Source organism: Panulirus ornatus, chromosome 1 (assembly GCF_036320965.1).
Source record: "Panulirus ornatus isolate Po-2019 chromosome 1, ASM3632096v1, whole genome shotgun sequence".
In the NCBI taxonomy this organism is placed as follows: domain Eukaryota; kingdom Metazoa; phylum Arthropoda; class Malacostraca; order Decapoda; family Palinuridae; genus Panulirus; species Panulirus ornatus.
Window position 1 is genome coordinate 13,906,849 of NC_092224.1, and position 22,740 is coordinate 13,929,588.

Consider the following 22,740-nt stretch of genomic DNA (forward strand, 5'->3'; position numbering starts at 1 on the left):
GTCCTTCGCTTGGCCTCTTGGCCTCCTGAGGGCTACGGGCCTGAGGCTGGTATCCTTCACCTGTTTTCCTGGCTTCCTTGAATCAGAGGTCAGGGGCTGTTGTCCTCCAACTGTCTTCAGGGCCTCCTGAGGTCGGGAGCCTGAGGGTGGTGTCCTCCGCCTGGTCTCCTGGCCTTCTGGGATCGGGAGCCTGAGGATGGTGTCCCCCTCCTGGTCTCCTGGCCTCTTGGGGTCAGCGGCCTGATGCTGGTGTCCTCCGCCTGGTCTCCTGGCCTCCTGGGGTCGGCGGCCTGATGCTGGTGTCCTCCGCCCGGCCTCCCTCGCCCCGCCCGGCCTCCTGCTGCTCCTCTTGTCCCTAACTTGCCAAATGTGGCGCCAGGCCGGCCCTTTCACCCGCCGCTCTCTCGCCTTGGCCGCCTACCCCCGCCCGCACCCTGCTCCACCCACCATCCCACCCGCACCATGCTCCACCCACCATCCCGCCCACACCCTACTCCACCTACCATCCCTCCCGCACTCTGATCCACCCACCATCCCTCCCGCACCCTGTCCACCAACCATCCCGCCTGTACCTTCCTCCACCAACCATCTCGCCCACACCCTGCTCTACCTACCGTCCCACCCACACCCTGCTCCACCCACCATCCCACCCACACCCTGCTCCACCCACCATCCCACCCACACCCTGCTCCACCCACCATCCCGCCCACACTCTGCTCCACCCACCATCCCGCCCACACCCTGCTCCACCCACCATCCCGCCCACATCCTGCTCAACCTCTCGATTTACAATTAGCTGGCCCACCGTGTAGTTATTCTTCCCACACAACACCACTCCCAGCAGTCCCCACACAAGTATTTTCCTCATCCTGCCCCCCCGCTCCCCTCAAATCCTGTCCCCACACCCCAGCCACAGCGTTGGCGTACTCCCAGACCCCCTAACATGACCCACACACGCCTCCTCGATATACTAACTCGTTCGGCCGTTGTCTAAAACGCCTGTTAGTTTTAGTTTTCCTTCAAAATGTCTTTATATATTTAGATATACAAAGACAAAGCGTGTCCATGATGGTATAGGTGAATGGCACATATCTAGTGGGTAGATGGAGATCAGTATAGAGCTTACAGTGGGTATGGTACGTGGACACGGATGGTGCCAGGTGGGCCCGAGTGGGGCCCAGGGACCCGCAGGGTTCTTTACCTGTTAGAGAAGGAGGGAGGACGAAGAGTATATCAGAAATATGATATATAACTACAGGTTACTAAGTGACGCTAACGGTAACACAGGTAACAAATAATGAGGTAAATGATTTATGGCACTTGTATGATATGAGTCAAGTTGACAGAGGTCAGGTGGGAGCGGGTGGAGCCCAGTAGGATCGACTAAGGATCAGGTCCGGTCTACTCAGGGAACGTCAGGTAGAGTGATATAAAGGTCGAGATCAGATATAGATGATGAAGCCAGTGTAAAGAGGGTTAGATGGGGGAAAGAAAAGGATCACATCAGGTTAATTCCTGACAGGTTGAGGGCAGTGCCGGAGGATGGACAGAGTGTCAATAGTAGCCGGGTGAGATGGGGAGGAATAGGTATGTGTACTGTTGTATGTCACGGTGTGTGTGTGTGTGTGTGTGTGTGTGTGTGTGTGTGTGTGTGTTAGTGACATGCAAGGCGCATAACCTCGTCTGCTGAAGGTCAGGCGGGAAGGTCAGGTGAGAAATGTGATCACTGGAGACATGTGGTCGGGTCAGCGAAGGTGACCACAAGCAAAAGATCACCAACTTATACATGTTGACAATTCTCTTCATTATAAAAGGATATGATTTGTATGTACCTAAACTATGTGTTGAGATTATTATTGAAACTGTGTTTAATAATGCTGGATTTTGTCCATTACTACAACTCCATTTAAGGTAACGGCTTCAGTTAATTGTGCATCGTTGTCTAACTTCAGGTTTCTGATCAACAGCTCTACATCTCTGAGGACAGTTAGGAATGGCGTCTCTTGACACAGCTTGACAGACAACACCTGTACATATGTCGACATTATCACCAGATGTATCACCATATTTTCCTAGATAGCACAATGCTTACACCACCCTTACGCTGCGCATGGCTTTATCTGAGATAGCAAAATGTATAGTCCATATTCCAGCAGGCACCGGGGTCCGGGGCAGGGAGGAGGTAGTCACCAGCAGGCACCGGGGTCCGGGGCAGGGAGGAGGTAGTCACCAGCAGGCACCGCGGTCCGGGGCAGGGAGGAGGTAGTCACCAGCAGGCACCGGGGCCCGGGGCAGGGAGGAGATAGTCACCAGCAGGCACCGGGGTCCGGGGCAGGGAGGAGGTAGTCACCAGCAGGCACCGCGGTCCGGGGCAGGGAGGAGGTAGTCACCAGCAGGCACCGCGGTCCGGGGCAGGGGAAGGTGGATGCTGCCAGACACTAAGGTTCCCAAGGGAAAACATTCCCACCTCTTGTGTTTGTTTTCGTCTGGTCCTGCTGGCCCGGGCGACCTTGGTGTGTGGTTTAATCCTCTTTCCTCGTCCCTAGAAGGATCTTGTCGATCACTTACCGTCCTGCAGGTGTTGCCCAACAAGCTGTGTTTTCTCTAGGACGTCCAGATACCCGCACCTTTCTGGCGCTTTTTGATTCATGACTGAGATCCTACACGGGTTCAGCCGCGAAATCACTTACCAGAGATTTCGACCTCACTGTACGTCACACCTGCCTACTTACACTTATCATGACCTCACCATCACTGTACGTCACACCTGCCTACTTACACTTATCATGACCTCACCATCACTGTACGTCACACCTGCCTACTTACACTTATCATGCCCTCACCATCACTGTACGTCACACCTGCCTACTTACACTTAACCCCACGGTGGTCACTTACTTATGGGAGGGTCTGCAGGGTTGAATGATTCCGTGGTGGAGTACTGACTCATCTGAGGATTACGGTCTAGAACAACTGAAGTCGCTCGAAGACATCTTAGTTTACTTATCCATTAAGTTCAATACATGAAATAAGGCGATGCGACCCTGTGGTATCATTCATTGGCATTCCATCTGACCATCAAAGGTCAGGATCGAAGTCCATGATTTCATACCCAAGAGCCATACCGTCGTCTACACACTCTGTTTGTCCGTCCTTCCAGCCTCAACCTGAGGACACCCAGGTCACCACCAGGGAGGACCAGTTCGTCCTTCCAGCCTCAACACTCACCTGGGGACACCCAGGTCACCACCAGGGAGGACCAGTCCATCCTTCCAGCCTCAACACTCACCTGGGGACACCCAGGTCACCACCAGGGAGGACGTCATCAGAGCTGGACGCCCCTAACCCACGCCCGCATTCCCTTAAAGGACGACGGACATCAACAGGAACGCGAGCGCCCCCGCCTTGTGAACGCCCCAGTCGCTGGGCTGGGGACACGCCCCTGTCGTCCAAACATGTTCCATACATGTCCAACACGACTCCCGCCCTCCTCCCTTCCCACACAACCCCCAGCCTGCCCTACCCTCCGCCCGCGCCCATGGCGAATATAAATATGTGCGAGTGTGTGTGTGTGTGTGTGTGTGTGTGTGTGTGTGTGTGTGTGAATGTCTCTGTATTTATATATGTATGCATGAGTGAGTGTGTGTGTGTGTGTGTGTGTGTGTGTGTGTTTGTGAATGTCTCTGTATTTATATATGTATGCATGAATGAGTATGTGTGTGTGTGTGTGTGTGTGTGTGTGTGTGTGTGTATTTATGTAATTACTTGTTTACTCGCACATTTGTAAAGTGCGGGGCATCATCATCTGAACTTTCCTTACTGACATAAAACATTAATTTCTGCATACTACTTCTGTTCACTGTCTTATCTCTTATATTCCCGTCATACACAGCTCTGGTAATGTGGCGATATTTCTTTACATCTGTTTCTATGTAAGTTCTTGCTTAATCTCCCGTCATGACCTCCAGTTACTCTTTCTTTACAACGTTCAATAAAGTGTTTACAGAAGACATTGTCAATTGGTTGTAGGGACGGAAGGTGTGATCAAGTCTTCCCTCACTCTTCTTTCCTCTGTGATGGGTATACTTCTAACCTCTGACCTGTACCTGTAACTCAATTTCTAGCCTCTAACCTGTATCTATAACTCAACCTGCTTCAATAACTCAAGTTTTAGCCTTTAACCTGCACCTGTAACTCAAGTCTCTTATTTCAGATACCATATTTGTTGCCTGTTATAACTTTAGTCTTAATTATTTGGTGACCAAACTTGAAGAGCAGACTCTAATTTTGGCCTAATTTTGGCCTCATATGATCTACATATAGCCTACTGGACATCTCTTAATCCATGTATTTGAACGTAGGGAACAGACAGTTCGTCCCCTGAACAATTCTCAAGATGTGATATTCTACTGATAGGTCATTTTCACGCTCACATTCATATATCGTTTGTTTCTCCAGACTGGAGTCATACAGATGCCTTCTCTTACTGTGTTTCATCTTTCCTGCTCAGTATCATCTTAGGTTGAACCACAACATCCACAGATCTGACCAACTTTGGAGTGTGTCGAGGTGGTCTAGTAAGTTTAAGCAACTCTCGTCATCCTTTACCTCTCTCATGACTTGCTATCAACACAATAGGAATAACAACAGCCCTAAGACTGGGCCTTGCGGCACACCAACAATCAACCCAACTCACTTAAGAAAAAGGCTCCTGACATTCGTCCACTGTTCCACTTCACTAGGGACGTTTTCGATACACAGAAGGATTCCCCTCCCCCGCTCCCAACCCCTTCCATATGCCTGCCTGAAAATTCAGCCTCTTTACCAGACTCTTGTGTGAGACAGTGTCACCTGCCCTCTAGCTGTCCAAGATCACCAGACTTATCCATCCGTCACTTTTGTCCAGATGATCTCACTCTGTCAGAGAAGTCTAAGCGATTCATTACACATGATGTCTTCCCTCTGAACCCACGTTTCCTCTCCTTTGGACAGTTGTACTGTTGTAGGGGATTACCTCTTTGTTTTCTGATTGTCTATTCCAGCTTGATAAAGGCCACACTCATCATAGATACTGAACTTGAGTTCGGTATAATTTCTCTGTCTCCTTTCCCAAAAATGGGCACATTTTCACTCTTCTTTTCCACGTGACACTATCCTTTTCCAATGACATCCTGGATCTTTCAGGGATCTTGTCAAGTATGCTACACACTCTCTGATCAACTACAGAGAGACGTCAATAGGACCATGAGTCTTATATGGCTCGAGACCTCTCAGTTGCCTACTTACATCTTTTTCAATCATTTCAATGTCTTCTAAATTCCCTTCCACGTCTCAACTCATTAGCACAGGGTTGGTTGTGTCTACTGGGAGTAGACACATCACTCAGTGCCTCGTCATCTTCAACAACTTTTTTTTCTCTGAATCCTACACTCTGACCAGCTGCTTTGGAACTGACCAGCTGCTCTGGATCTGACCAGCTGCTCTGGAACTGACCAACCGCTCTGGAACTGAAAGATTATTCCTGATTTTATGGAACAGTCTTGTAAATTCACTTGCCTTGCCAAAGATATATATATATATATATATATATATATATATATATATATATATATATATATATATATATATATATATATATAAATATTATTATTATTATTATTATACTTTGTCGCTGTCTCCCGCGTTTGCGAGGTAGCGCAAGGAAACAGACGAAAGAAATGGCCCAACCCCCCTCCCATACACATGTATATACATACGTCCACACACGCAAATATACACACCTACACAGCTTTCCATGGTTTACCCCAGACGCTTCACATGCCTTGATTCAATCCACTGACAGCACGTCAACCCCGGTATACCACATCGCTCCAATTCACTCTATTCCTTGCCCTCCTTTCACCCTCCTGCATGTTCAGGCCCCGATCACACAAAATCTTTTTCACTCCATCTTTCCACCTCCAATTTGGTCTCCCTCTTCTCCTCGTTCCCTCCACCTCCGACACATATATCCTCTTGGTCAATCTTTCCTCACTCATTCTCTCCATGTGCCCAAACCACTTCAAAACACCCTCTTCTGCTCTCTCAACCACGCTCTTTTTATTTCCACACATCTCTCTTACCCTTCCGTTACTCACTCGATCAAACCACCTCACACCACACATTGTCCTCAAACATCTCATTTCCAGCACATCCATCCTCCTGCGCACTACTCTATCCATAGCCCACGCCTCGCAACCATACAACATTGTTGGAACCACTATTCCTTCAAACATACCCATTTTTGCTTTCCGAGATAATGTTCTCGACTTCCACACATTCTTCAAGGCCCCCAGAATTTTCGCCCCCTCCCCCACCCTATGATCCACTTCCGCTTCCATGGTTCCATCCGCTGCCAGATCCACTCCCAGATATCTAAAACACTTCACTTCCTCCAGTTTTTCTCCATTCAAACTCACCTCCCAATTGACTTGACCCTCAACCCTACTGTACCTAATAACCTTGCTCTTATTCACATTTACTCTTAACTTTCTTCTTCCACACACTTTACCAAACTCAGTCACCAGCTTCTGCAGTTTCTCATATATATATATATATATATATATATATATATATATATATATGTATATATATATATATATATATATATATATATATATATATATATAGATAGATAGATAGATAGATAGATAGATAGATAGATATAGATAATAACGCTGCTTTGCTCTTCCTTCCATATCGTGCTGAACTCATTCCTTGGTCTCTTGCACCTTTCAGATACCGGCTGGTAGCAGACGCACCTGTCACTCCTCCATAGACCATTCGTAAGTTCTATCGTTTTTTAATATCGTTTCTAAACCTGATGATTCCATACATTGCTAATACTACCCGCGTACTAACCTCATTAGAGACTTCATAGAGCTCTCCATGGTAGTGTTTTGTCTTATAATTGTGGAAATCCATATCCTTGTTTATACTTCCTAAACATTTGTTTCATTCCACGTAGCTGCCAGGGGTCTATCTCCTTTTTAGTCTGGTTTCCTCTCGAAACTTTTTGTGTTCTCGATCATTCATCAGGCAAATTCAAGCAGTATATGATCATTTGAATTCATGTCCTCACTTATCATGTAATCAAATTCAAGTAATACATGACCACTTTTGCCAAGTGGTTTATATTTGTCTGTGTTTGTGCGTTTCTTTCTGAGTCTGTATGTGTGTAATTTGTACGTACATATTGGAGTACTTTTTTGGTATCGTAGTCTCGACTGTGGTGTATGGATGTGTGGCATGGCTTCGAGATGAATAATTACGGCGGAGGGTTGATGTGTCAGAAATATAATGTTTTAGGACAATATATGATGTAAGGAAGGTTGATCGAATGAGAAATGATGAGGGAAGATATGGGAAAGCTGACGTGAGTGTGCCGGAATGGTTTGGATGTTTGGAGGGAATGAATGAGAAGCGACTGCCTGAGAGGGTTTACCTGTCTGATGTTGAAGGATAATGGAGAAGGAGCAGATAGGGGAGGAGGTGGAAGAATGGACTAATACATGTTTTGAGTAATCGAGGTCTCAACATGCAAGAGAGTGTGAGGTGTGTATGAGATAAAGTGAACTGGAGCGATGAGGTATGCAGGGGGCGACGAGCTGTCAATGCGCTAAGGCAATTAAAGTGGTCAAGGAAAACCATGGAAAGGTCTGTGGGGCTTGGTTATGCATAGGAGACTTCTGGTTTCTGTGCATTGTAAATGATAGGTATAGAGGATATGCAAGCAAATGGGGCCATCCGTCGTCTGCTTGTGAGGCTACCTTGCTACGCGAAAAACGACAAGCAAGTATACAAAACACACATACACACACACACACACACACACACACACACATATATATATATATATATATATATATATATATATATATATATATATATATATATATATATATATATATATATATAGACATATACATATAAACACATGTACATAATTCATACATGCTGCCTTTATTCATTCTCGTCGCCACCCCGCCACACATGAAATGACACCCCCCACCCTCCCACACGCGCGCGAGATAGCGCTAGGGAAAGACAACACAGGCCACATTCGTTCACACTCAGTCTCTAGCTGTCATGTATAATGCACCGAAACCACTGCTCCCTTTCCACATCCAGGCCCCACAAAACTTTCCATGGTTTACCTCAGACGCTTCACATCCCTTGGTTCAATCCATTGACAGCACGTCGACCCCGGTATACCACATCGTTCCAATTCACTCTATTCCTTGCACGCCTTTTACCCTCCTGCATGTTCAGGCCCCGATCGCTCAAAATCTTTTTCACTCCATCCTTCCACCTCCAATATGGTCTCCCACTTCTCCTTGTTCCCTCCATCTCTGACACATATATCCTCTTTGTCAATCTTTCCTCACTCATTCTCTCCATGTGACCAAACCATTTCAATACACCTTCTGCTCTCTCAGCCACAATCTAATTATTACCACATATCTCTCTTACCCTTTCATTACTTACTCCATCAAACCACCTCACACCACATATTGTCCTCAAACATCTCATTTCCAACACATCCACCCTCCTCCGCACAACTCTATCTATAGCCCACGCCTCGCAACCACATAACATTGTTGGAACCACTGTTCCTTCAAACATACCCATTTTTGCTTTCCGAGATAATGTTCTCGCCTTCCACACATTCTTCAACGCTCCCAGAAGCTTCGCCCCCTCCCCCACCCTGTGACTCACTTCAACTTCCATGGTTCCATCCGCTGCCAAATCCACTTCCAGATATCTAAAACACTTCACTTCCTCCAGTTTTTTCCATTGAAACTTACCTCCCAATTTACTTCTCAATCAACCCTACTGAACCTAATAACCTTGCTCTTATTCACATTTACTCACAGCTTTCTTCTTTCACACGCTTTACCAAATTCAGTCACCAGTTTCTGCAGTTTCCCATCCGAGTCAGCCACCAGTGCTGTATCATCAGCGAACAACAACTGACTCTCTTCCCAAACCCTCTCATCCACAACAGACTGTATACTTGCCCCTCTCTTCAGAACTCTTGCAGTCACCTCCCTAACATCCACATCTATAAACAAATTAAACAACCATGGAGACATCACGCAACCCTGCCGCAAACCGACATTCACTAAGAACCAGTCACTTTCCTCTCTTCCTACTCGTACACATGCCTTACATCCTCTATAAAAACTTTTCACTGCTTCTAGCAACTTGCCTCCAACACCATGTACTCTTAATACCTTCCACAAAGCATCTCTATCAACTCTATCATATACCTTCTCCAGAACCATAAATGCTACATACAAATCCATTTGTTTTTCTAAGTATTTCTCACATACCTTCTTCAAACCAAACACCTGATCCCCACATCCTCTACCACTTCTGAAACCACATTGCTCTTCCCCAATCTGATGCTCTGTAAATGCCCTCACCCTCTCAACCAATACCCTTCCATATAATTTCACAGGAATGTTCAACAAACTTATACCTCTGTAATTTGAACACTCACTTTTATCCCCTTTGCCTCTGTACAATGGCACTATGCATGCATTCCGACAATCCTCAGGCACTTCATCATGAGCCATACATACATTGAGTATCCTAACCAGCCAGTCAACGACACAGTCACCCCCTTTTTAAATGAATTCCACCTCAGTGTCATCCAAACCCGCCGCCTTGCCGGCTTTCATCTTCCGCAAAGCTTTCACTGCCTCTTCTCTGTTTACCAAATCATTCTCCTTTCAAAACACCTTATCTCTGCCGCTCGATCATCTAACACATTCAATAAACCTTCAAAATACTCACAACACTCACTCAATCTCTTTCTCACATCACCACTACTTGTTATTACCTCCCCATTAGCCCCCTTCATCGATGTTCCCATTTGTTGTCTTGTCTTACGCACTATATTTACCTCCTTCCAAAACATCTTTTTATTCTCCTTAAAATTCAATGCATGTATATATCAATAAAGCATTTAAGACTGTCACCGACACACGCTCACACAAAAGATACCTTCCACAACAATGACAAAAAGTAATGATCCAAATTCACCGCCAGCCGCCATGCCAGAATCACTCACAAAGACTGTCTGTAAAATTCTGAAGCTCTGTGACGGAGTTCCCCAAGGAGAGGGTCTTCCTCCAAACTTTTTCAGTCTCCTCTTAGATAACGTTCATTACCTCTAGCAGACCACAGAAGGTCTTCTCATATGCAGACGACCTTCAGATCACACCACAGCACCCTCACACCACAGAAGCAACAACAAACATACAACACCACGCGATGCAACTGTAACAGTGGCTCACTCAGAACTGAATGTCTGCATCTCCACAAATGTTCTCAGTTATCCCTCTAACCCCAGACTGACACCAATCCGACCTACACCCTCCGTCACCTTGAATGGCCAATCACTCCCACTCAGCAAAAAGCCGACTGCTCTGACCATCACAGGAGATTTACACTTGACGTTCACCGGCCACACCAAAAACATCGACACAACACCAACAAACAAACTAAATGCATTCAGAACACTATCGTGACAGTTTGGATTAGACAAAGAATTCCTTAGCATCTTCCACAAGATAGTCATCTGCTCCACCCTAAACTACGCCTCACCTGCCTAGTAATCAACACCTTCAAAAGCAAACATAACAAAACTACAAACCACATCAAACAAAGCACTAAGAATAATCACTGGCGGCCTAGCGACTACAAACACCCAATATTTACACAGTGATGATGAGATCCTCTCCATATAATCCATTCCTGAACATGCTCTGCACTCAATCCTTTGCAACAGTGGTACATCCTGCTCATCTAAATCACTCCATAACTAACTCCCTCAAACAGAAATAATATGTATACACAGATTCCACCACCACCACTACCACCACCACTTCCACCACCACCACCACCACCACTACCACCACCACCATCGAACAAACTCAGCAGTTACAAAGCATGTAAACACTAAAATTATCTGACAAGCAATACAGTACCTGCCCTAAACACGACCCACTCAGACAGATACCCATATGAACCACACTCCTCAGACCTATAGGAGTTCCACATCCTCTTCTATGATGTGGACAAGACTACAGACACCAGCGCATCTTATATCACGACCCTGCATGCCCAAGATGCATCAACCACAATGAAGACACTGAACACTTACTGTTCAATTGCCCAACATCCTCCACGCACAGATGCGCGCAGAACACCACTATACCTTATGTTCTGTAGTGGCGGTTAAATCCATGCATTCCATCAGAGTGGACCTCATTAAGGGAATGGCATAAGTGTTAGATTTGGCGTGACGTGGGCCACGCGGTGTCCTGATTGGCTAGTCTGCACATCCGACTTCGTTCCCGTTCTAGACGACCAGTCCTGTAACGCTGTGACGACCAGTAATGTAACGCTATGACGACCTGTCCTGTAACTCTGCGATGACTAGTCCCTGTAACGCTGTGACGACTAGTAATGTTACGCTATGACTAGTCCTGTAACTCTGCGATGATCAGTCCTGTAACGCTGTGACGACTAGTAATGTAACGCTGTGACGACCAGTCCTGCAACTCTGCGATGACCAGTCCTGTAACGCTGTAACGACTAGTAATGTAACGCTGTGACGACCAGTCATGTAACTCTGCGACGACCAGTTCCGTAACGCTGTGACGACCAGTCCTGTAACGCTACCCGGGCAGCGTTACAGGACTGCCCATGACCACCAACCCACTAAGAACCAACGGAACATAAGACAGTCTTAACCCTGCACTCCTGCCCGCCGGCTCGTCGCTCCCAAGGAAATAAAACAATGCTTCTGTTCTTATCCCAGCCATCAAGCAGCTCCTGACCCGCCATCCAAATGGCTCTGTCGCTGCCTCGCTGACATTGTCTGGGAACTTATCGGTCCTTATCTATGGCTCTCTCAACGCAGAGTTAAGAATGGAAGGCGGCAACAGCCTCCTTGTTGTTGACACCATCCCGGCTGCCAGTCAAGTCATCTGGGTTACAGCTGCTCTGCTGACGCCCAAGTACTTATTCTTTGTTGCGCTGCGCACCAACAACCTGTTCAGTGTATATAAACACAGACTTGAGCCTGTAGAGCCCAGGGCAGAACTGAAATAAGGATCACCATTAACCTTCTTAGACGGGGCTGGAGTGAGAACCCGATGCCGCCTGTCGAACTCATTCAAGCAGACAGTGTTCAACAGAGTGAACTCCTCCTCTTCCCTCCCTCTCCTGCTCAGCTTAGCCATTAACAGGTTCCTGGGCAGTTCATTACCCTTGCTCAGCGTTCACATTTCAGATAATGTCACCACAGCAAGCAAGGGAAATTCCCTCAGCACATGTGAACAGGAACACAACTCATCCAACCGTCACATTACTGGCAACAATGTAGCCAGCCTCCTTGCTCTAGGCTCAGACCATCATACCCTGACAGCGCCCCGCTGGGGGAGGTGCCCTTATGGGACCCTAACTTCCCCTGACATCATCCTTGAGAGAAGACCTGAAGACCTGAGAACAATTAACGGGAGAAGCAGAGGCGTCGGGAACATCCCTCACCTTTACAGATGCATAAGAATGGTCTGGCTAACCTGCAGCTTTTCAGTAATGGCGACTTAACAGATGCGAGACCTTACGTCCGTGTGCGAGAAAGCTCCCGACATCGTACCAGGCGGATGTCTGTGTCTCCAAGCAAAGTTCGCGGCCAGGCTCGGGCCAAGGCGTCCACCTGACCTTCGACGTCGCTTTCCCTGCATGTATTTCCATCTCTGCAGCAGCAGCAGCGGCTTGATACATGTGGCAGGTATTGCTCCTGGGTCGCCAGAATGAGGTTACTGGCATCTATATCCTCAGGTCGAACCATGAAGTCATCCACTATGATCTTGTGGCTCCTTCACCAGGACCAAACTCTCCGGGAGACCACAAAAAGACTCATCCACTGTGCTCCTCCCACTGTGAAGATAAGTGAGAAATATAGCGAAATGATGGAAAGTATCTGGGTACATAGTAAGGACATACCAAGATATAGAACGATAGATAAAATATAAAAGGATAAAGACAAACTTAGGCTTAAATGTGAGGGAATGATGTGGTGTTCTGACTCGAGTCAATGAAAAGCACAACAAACAAGATTCACTTGATTGTCGACACAAACAACATGCAGCCTCCTTCTCCAAACCACTCGCAGCCTCCACCTCCAAACTACTCGCAGCCTCCACCTACAAAGCACTTGCAACAACCTCCTCCTACTCCAACATCAACCGCCTGCAACTTCTACCTCCATCCACCATCAACACCAACCACCTGCAACCACCATCTTCACCCACCGTTCAGTTCAATCATCTACAGCCTCCATTTCCACCCACAGTCCACATGAACCACCTACAGCCTCCACCTCCATCCACCGCCTACATCAACCACCTACAACTCCAGCTTAACCCCGCGTCCACATCAAACCCCTACAGCCTTTACCCCCACCCTCCGTCTACAGCAACTACCTGGTGCCTCCACCTTAACCAACCACCTGCAGCTTCCACCTCCACCAGCCGTCTACATCAACCACCTACAACTTCTATCCCCCTCCCACTGCCCACATCAACCACCTACAGTCTCTACCTCCATCCACAGTCAACATAAACCACCTGCAGCCTCTACCTCCACCCACCGTCCACATCAACCACCTGCAGCCTCTATCTCCACCCACCGTCCACATCAACCACCTGCAGCCTCTACCTCCACCCACCGTCCACATCAACCACCTGCAGCCTCTACCTCCACCCACCGTCCACATCAACCACCTGCAGCCTCTACCTCCACCCACCGTCCACATGAGCCACCAACACACACCACATGCACCTGCTGTGGTCTGGCTGGAACAGCAACTCATACCCTGTGGCTCAGTGGTGTACGTGGACGTAGGATAACCAGGTCATTCACAGTGGCGACGCACCTGCCACAACTGTGCTGTGCACATTTGGCACAAACATGGTGTACACACCTGCCACAAGCACCGTGTACACACCTGCTGTAACTATGTTGTATACACCTGCCACAACCATGGTGTCACAATCATGGTGCACACACCTGTCACATGAATAGTGTACACACCTGCCCCAAAACCATGGAGCACACACCTGCCACACCCATGTTGTACACACCTGGCACACCCATAGTGTACATACGTCAGTAGACACAAACAAGTGTAACCGTCTGGAGGTTAAGACATCCTAACCTAACAGCTCAGCAGGAAGGCGAGGAGCACCACCTGTGCTGGGTTCCCATCACGTGAACACCACTGGACAACGACGGACAATGTAAGACATGAGACCTGGAGGAATCTGTCTGAGGACGTGAAAGAAATATGGAATGAAAGTACACAAGAAAACCACTTGGTTTTCAGTAGTGGTGGACACACTAGGTAATTGCGAGTGGTGGAAAGATTCTTTCCATATATAAGGGAGATGAAATGTGTCGTCATGGTCACTTCAGTTTCCCTTGGGGTTAGAGTTAGCCCTCATTCTTCGAGGTATACCTTAGAAGAGGCAAAGTTCAGGGAGGTCTTCCATCAGAACAGCTGCCATGGCTTATCCATGTTGGAGAACAAAGCCCGAGGATCATCCATGTTGGAGAACAAAGCCCGAGGATCATCCATGTTGGAGAACAAAGCCCGAGGATCATCCATGTTGGAGAACAAAGCCCGAGGATCATCCATGTTGGAGAACAAAGCCCGAGGATCATCCATGTTGGAGAACAAAGCCCGAGGATCATCCATGTTGGAGAACAAAGCCTGAGGATCATCCATGTTGGAGAACAAAGCCTGAGGATCATCCATGTCAGAGGTTTAGACTTAAAAGTCATCCTTGGTAGAGGGCGAAGCCTGAGGGTCATCCTTGGCAGAGGGTGCAGCTTGAATGTTGTTCTTGGTAGAGAAGCCACAAGGTCGTCTTTAATTGGAGGCTAGACCTGAAGTTCGTTCTTAATTGAGGGCACAGCCTGAGGGTCATCCTTGACGAAGGGCGCAGCCTCATAGTCGTCCTTGATGAAGGGTGCGGCCTGAAAGTCATCCTTGGCGGAGGGCGCAGTCTGATAGTCGCCCTTGATGAACGGCGCAGCCTGAGGATCATCCTTGACGAAGGGCGCGGCCCGATAGTCGTTCTTGATGAAGGGCGCAGCCTAAGGAGTCGTCTTTGATGAAGAGCGCAGCCTGAGGGTTGTCGTTGATGAAGGGCGCAGCCTAAGGATCGTCCTTGTCGAAGGACGCAGCCTAATAGTCGTCCTTAATGAAAAGCACAGCCTGAAGGTCGTCCTTGATGAAGGGCGCATCCTGAGGGTCGTCCTTGATGAAGGGCGCAGCCTGTGGGTCGTCCTTGATGAAGGGCGCAGCCTGAGGGTCGTCCTTGATGAAGGACGCAGCCTGAGGGTCGTCCTTGATGAAGGGCGCAGCCTGAGGGTCGTCCTTGATGAAGGGCGCAGCCTGAGGAGTGAGAGACATTATTATCATCAGGTTCAGGAAGCTGGACGCCACAGTTTGTTTACATCACTAGTTCACGGCGGCGAGCGGCTGGTGATAAGGTGCAGGGATGTGCGTGAAGGTCGTGCTGTGCTACTGCTCTTATTGTCCTGTTGCCGCTGTGCCGCTGTTGTGTTGCTGTGGCTGTGCTGCCGTTGCTGTTCCTGAGCCCGCCTCTCTCTGATGGTACAGAAGGCATAAGTAAATAAATATCTGGGCCATTATAATCGCAGCAACACTTTGATGCGCTGTTTATTATAGCAATTATCATTATCAAGAGGTTATATTCAAGACATTAAACGCTAGGGAACATACATATATGTTATGTTTATCTCGTTAAAATATATATTTGTCTATCCTATATATTTTTTTCCCTTTACACATTCATTCATATTTAAGGCACACAGCGCCTCACCCTGCGACGCACAAGGTACACAGCGCCTCACCCTGCAACGCACACGTCATCATGCACTCATATGGGGACCACACATGGCCTCAAGTCTGCACCTCACAGTCATACATAGATAAATATGATTAATATGAATGATCATATGACTCAGGAAAGCTTTATATAACTTTTAATTCGTGAATTATGAGACGAAAACATTATGAGAGATGAATGTAATATTTTGTCCTTTGAATGAGTCTTTGATCATAGACTACAATATCTTTTTGTGTTTACTTCAGCCGACCACCTGCAGCCACTACCCACGCCCACACCTTCCACCCACGCCTGCCACCCACGACTGCCACCTTCAACACTCATTACCTGTAATATTTCAAATGTTTAATAATCTTGGACACGGTAATCACAAGAATCCCTCACATGTCAGAATGAAACACAGTGACTAATGATAACAGTAGAAGTGGAAGGTGATGGTCAGGAGTACTTTAAGAAACAATGATATAACACTGAAATAAAATACCGTCATATATCATCAATGTGTAGACTAGCGTACATAAAACATCACGACTAGACAAATGTTTGAATGATATCAATGACTAAAACCTGTTCAAGAACAACATGATAGGAATGCATTTCATTCTGTCTATTTACAGACTTGCAGTTAGAATTAGTCTTTCCCAGGGAACCCTGCGGTTGTCGTTAAATCAGAATGAAGTTACCGTTCATGCTTGCCAATAATATCTCCATGTTAGTATAGGCTCTATACACTTCACATGGTGAGGTCCTTCGTAGCTTCTTTCTTGCAAGGGGTCTTGGTTGGGTTGGGAGCCTTCAGCTTCACTCTTCTTCATCTATGTATGGTATCACTCTTGCCCTCCAGCACATACTCTCGTCATGCACCACCAGGTTTGCACAGCTGTCTACACTCTCTCTGTTCTCTTCTCTCTCTCTCATCCTTCTCCTTCAGCCCCTCTACTGCCATCCTCGGTACTTAGGAGACATCGCTACCCAAGCATTCACATTCCCTCTGCCCTTGAACATGTCTCTGTTCCAGTAATGTTGCGAAAAATGACATACCACAACCCAACCCCTGCTTGTCACCCACAAAAGGTAATCATGTCTACCACCACACTCCCCACCAACACCAAGTCACCACTTACACCCACCTGTACATCCACCATTCATGCTCATGTCTACATCTACCACTCACATCCACCTGCCAGTGTCGTCTACCACTTGCACATACACTCACTATCCACTGTTTACAGGGTGAGACATAGAACAAAAAATTTTTAACGGCTCTAGTAATACATATAAAAGAATTTTATGAAGCAGATTACTTCTACACTCCTCAATTTTAAGTCCTTAAACCAAATCGTAAGTCCCGCTTTCTCCTGTACTTTATCTTACACTCTGTAACAGGTCACACATCAGTCTGAAGTCTGTGTTGCGTAAATCCCACGACCATCTGAACAACTGTGTCTCAGAAATCAGCAACTGTGGTCATCCTCAACTGCAATATTATCTAGTTGACTTGTGCTGTAGACAAGGATCCAGGGGTGACGATTCAGGGGATCTGGGAGGCCACGGGTCTGGTATGGTGTGAAAAGAAAATTTTTCTTAAAGGTAAAGGAGGAAATGATCAGGAGTTAGACGTTTACCTCTGTTTTGTTAAAACCAGCGATTGGCATTGATTTATATCCCACTCATGCTACAGTTACAGCATTAGGGTCTTAGCAGGGCAAAGCGTTGCATGAACCTGGTCTAGTAGCTTTTGCAATCCCCAGGATCGATGACGTATTTTGTGCATGAAATTGAGATAAACATGACACTATGCAGGGAATACCATGTTATCGATAATGACGTCATTATATTCCAGTGCTTCAGATGAGCGGTTGCATACGTTTGTATCATTACCAGCAAGTGTCTGGGAAAGCTAAAGTTTGTAAAGGAAAAACTCGATATATTTCTTCAGTATTCCTCGAGCTGATGTGCAGTTACTCCCAGTGTCAGGCGTGAGTCGTATTGTTGACATAGAGCGGACCATCTACCATGCAGTGTCGTCCAGACTTGATAGTTCGTGGGACACGATCACTAACACGTCCTCCAGAACAACTTGTACTGACGCGTGTCAGTAAACCAGTCCTGTGTATCTCACTGATGTCTCCAGTGTGCTGTAAGGAGGTACACGAGATGCTGGGTGTCTCTCCTGCCACGCTCTCTTACTCTATTCCCAGGTGTGCTCAAAATTGAACTGTGTTGCTTGCGTTGAATAATGCCGTTATTCATCATAGAGAAAAACTATCAACTGCAGGAATTCTAAGAAAACTAGATTCATTCACAAGAAACTGTGGTTTTGGTGCATTGCACATGACAGCTAGATCATGGATGAGAGCGTGTAAGGCCTTCTCGTCGTCTGTTGCTGGCACTACCTCGCTAACGCAGGAAACGACAAATAAGTATGAAAGAGAGAGAAAGAAACTAACACGAAAATCCGGGCATGATCAGATGATGCCCCACCTCATGGCCCACCAGCCAACACGTACACCCACTGGTCAACCTGGTAGCCACTACCAACTCCTCCTACCCCCTCACCGATGCACACACACACACACACACACACACACACACCCTCCTCCTCCAGCCACAGCCACCACCAGCAGTATGCTCACCCCCACACCCATGTATCCATGACCACCACTATACCCATGCCAAATATCCAGTCTTGCCCGTCAGCTACACCCATGCCTTCGCCGACCATACACGCCCTCATCTATCACCCATACCCACACACGCGTCCGCTACCCACACCCACCGGCTACATCCAAACTCACGCCAATCATCCACACCCACGCCCACTCCACCACTATACTTGCCTCGGCTTCCACCATAACTTTACGAACTAGAGATGCGCGTACGGCACGAACACCCACCACTGTGTATGTTACCAGTGGTAAGTTATTAACAAGCTCTTGTGAAGCTAGGACCAGTTTCGTCCATGTTCACGTACGCATATATTGCGTTCAAAGGCGAAAATACAGGATTGAGAGGCTCGACCACGGTTTACTTACGATGATATGAGAAACATATTTATATGGCCACCAATATGTCAACCACCCATCCTCAGTATGTATGTTTCAAATCAGCTAGAATATTATTTTAAGTTGACAGATAAACTCCACTGTTTAAAGAGGCAATGATAACACAGTCGGAACACCTACACCTACACAATCACACACACACGGATGGACAAGTGCAAAGCAATATGCCCTCTTCCCCTCCCCGTAGAGAGCACAGAACAAAAAAAGGAAAGAAGGAAACAAATAAGTGGTTTGTGAGCGTCTGTGGTGGCAAGGCTGTTAGTTAATTCACAGCCACAAGATCATGGTCGAACCTTTGGTTAGAGCAAGTCCACACCTGATGCAAGGCTGTGGGTTAAGTCCTGCGGTGTGAGGGTGAGGATGAATCTAGCGATACAAGGGTGAGGATCAGCTCAGGGTTACGAGGGTGAGGACGAGTCCATTATCACGAGGATGTGGGTGAGTCCACTCTTGTGAGGATGTGGGTAAGGATACTGATACAAGGATATGGACGGGTCCACTGGTACAAGAACATGAACTAGTCCACTGATACAAGGATGTGAAAGAGTCCACTTGTAAAATGATTAGTGTTAGTACAGATGTGATTATTACTGTCATTAGTTATTCGGCAAATAACAGCTTTGCTGAACTTCCGCGAAATCAGTGACACTCCATGACATAATGCTGAAGGTCATTACGTCATGAAGTTTTGACTCCCAGTGTATGTATCATGGTGGAGGATGATACGTCACTAGGGTCACTTTGAGAGTAATATATTATTCTAATTATTCTTTATCTTTTATCTGTGTTGTGTGTTATGTCTGTGTGTGAGAACAGGGCTGTCTTCTGAATATCTTCACATACAAATGAAAGTTGTTGTACATATTACTCTTAACTAGACATATAGACCTACATACCTAACCTGTCCTGAGCTCTCTGCACCAGGACCTCCTCCTAAGTGTCTCCCACAGCCCCTAGCCACACACGTCCCTCGGACGGAGCCACAAGGTAGGAGTAGTGATGTCGTGTGTCTGTCTGTCTGGGGTGAAAGAAGGACAACAAGGGAGTCATCAGTCAGTATCTTCTGAGTGCAAGTTGTATTTTCAGCATGGGGCGTCTAGATATGTACTAGACTGATGTCGGTAATGTTGGAGATATAGATGGTGTCCAGAAAGCAAGGAGGTGTTGTTTCACATGGGATGTGCCAGAGGGTGTAGAGGTCAAAACAGAGGTTGGGGGAGTGGTTGTTGTGTAGGGCTTGTCGAGCCATTAATATGTTATGTTAATGTGGTGTTTCCCTGAGGTGAAGAGATCAGTTCCTGATGCGCTGGGCCAGAGTAAGTTTTTTATTTGTCTGTGGAGGATGGTGGTTTATTACGAAGTTTTGGTGGAAGTGGTTTACAGTTCTGGGTCGATGTGGTCTACAGCTCTGGGTGGAAGTAGTCTATGTCTCTGGATGGAAGTGGTCTACAACACTTGCTGAGATAACTAGGATGCCGAACAAATTAAGGTGGGATTATATTGGAAGTATATTTGTTGGGCTGTGCAGCTGCTGAGTGTATGTGGCTGTCAGCAGCTGATGTTTGCTCTGAGTGCTCTGTTTTCTGTAGTTTACAATTTTGGTATACCTGATTTCGAATGAGTGAATGACCAGACTGGTGAGGCGTAGTTTAGGGTGGAGCAGATGAACTGCTGCGAACAGAAGATCATTGGGGGATTCTTTTCATCGTCTGGAACTGGTGTGGGTAAATGTTTTAGAGGCATTAATTTGTTTATGTCCTTTGTGTTGATGCTTGTGGTGTCTTGTTGACTGTCATATTCACGGATCAAACCTTCCATTTGGTAGATGTAAGGAATTGGTTCGTTTCACTGAATGCTTTCCAATAATACCACTTCACTTATACTAGCATTAACCATCCTCAGTCTATATCATCTGAGCGTTTATAGCGAGCTATGAGCCTTACCTGTAGCTTATATCTCCACGATTTGTGTCTCACGTCGAAAGACTCTGGGTTGCTAACCGTCTTGCAGTAAACACTCATTAAATCCAACAACATCCGCGGCGTCCCACGCTCTGCCTTCTGATCCCGTGTGATGCGTTTACGACACAAGTAATGTTCTGCGCGACGCACTGAAACAACACTCACCTCCACACGATATATATATATATATATATATATATATATATATATATATATATATATATATATATATATATATATATATATATACATATACATATAAAGAGAGAGAGAGAGAGAGAGAGAGAGAGAGAGAGAGAGAGAGGAGGACCAGTGAGGAGGCTAGATATGAGGTACGTCAAGATGTATATCGTAGCATTTCGTCTCATATCTATCACTGAAATCTTCATGACTATATTCTTCCACGTCATATCAGTCTCGTCCGTCTTCATTTGATCTATGTCTCGTCTGGCCGTCACCATTTCTATTATCACAATTTGCATGGGACATATTTCAGTGGACAGTTGAGCTGTAGGTAAGTTTAACGCTTCTAAAACGAAGTGTCGCCCTATTTCTTCTCCTAAAACTCTCCACGACCTTCTCATCTCTGCTGATGGCTCTCTAGATCCACCATTCAGCGCAGTAAACGGACTTGGTATCACCATAAAATCTAGACTTTATCGGCAAGCCAACATTACAGGGATAGTTGAGCCTTCCTACGTGTCTGCTTCACATGCCCAAGATACTTCGCTCCTGACCACTTACTGCCATTATACACAAGTCTGATACATCATTGTATGGAACTCTGTCCTCACATCTGAGGCTCTCTCTCTCTCTCTCTCTCTCTCTCTCTCTCTCTCTCTCTCTCTCTCTCTCTCTCTCTCTCTCTCTCTCTCTCTCTCTTTCTTGCTCTACAAGCTTCCTCCACAGGTCCAGTATAAAGCTATCTGACTTATCAGTCCTCTCTTATCATAGCCACAGTACTCGATCCCCTTTCCCTATATCACAATCTTGCTTGGTCTTTTGTCTTCTTTCTACTTACATATGTTTCTTCTTTTCTTTCAGACTCGTGAGAGCCGGTTGCTCGCTTGCCTCAACCATCATGCAGGACAGAAAGTACTGGGCAACCACTGCATATATATATATATATATATATATATATATATATATATATATATATATATATATATATATATATAATCCCTGGGGATAGGGGAGAAAGAATACTTCCCACGTATTCCCTGCGTGTCGTAGAAGGCGACTAAAAGGGGAGGGAGCGGGGGGCTGGAAATCCTCCCCTCTCACTTTTTTTTTTAATTTTCTAAAAGAGGGAACAGAGAAGGGGCCCAGGTGAGGATATTCCCTCAATGGCCCAGTCCTCTGTTCTCAATGCTACCTCGCTAATGCGGGAAATGGCGAATAGTATGAAAGAATATATATATATATATATATATATATATATATATATATATATATATATATATATATATATATATATATATATATATACATACATATATTCTGTCTTTTAGAAATTAATATAAAAGATTTCTAGGAGATAGAAGGCGTGTAAAGAGCATTAGATCCGGAAGGAACAATGTGGTTTCAGAAGCGTTTGAGGATGTGTGGATCAGGTGTTTGCTTTAAAGAATGTGTGTGAGAAATACTTAGAGAAGCAGATGGATTTGCATGTGGCATTTATGGATGTGGAGAAGGCATATGATAGAGATGCCTTGTGGA

The 22,740-nt window shown here is 46.3% G+C and overlaps 1 long non-coding RNA gene across 1 annotated transcript in view; it reads left to right on the top strand.

Annotated features, from left to right (window-relative positions):
• LOC139755985 (uncharacterized) overlaps positions 1-22,132 on the top strand; it is a 120,585-nt gene extending 98,453 nt beyond the window's left edge. Inside the window, exons 3-4 of the long non-coding RNA XR_011714277.1 lie at positions 6,778-6,824; positions 22,066-22,132. This is a non-coding gene — a long non-coding RNA (uncharacterized lncRNA). The remainder of the gene's footprint in view (positions 1-6,777; positions 6,825-22,065) is intronic.
• Positions 22,133-22,740: the final 608 nt, after the last annotated feature.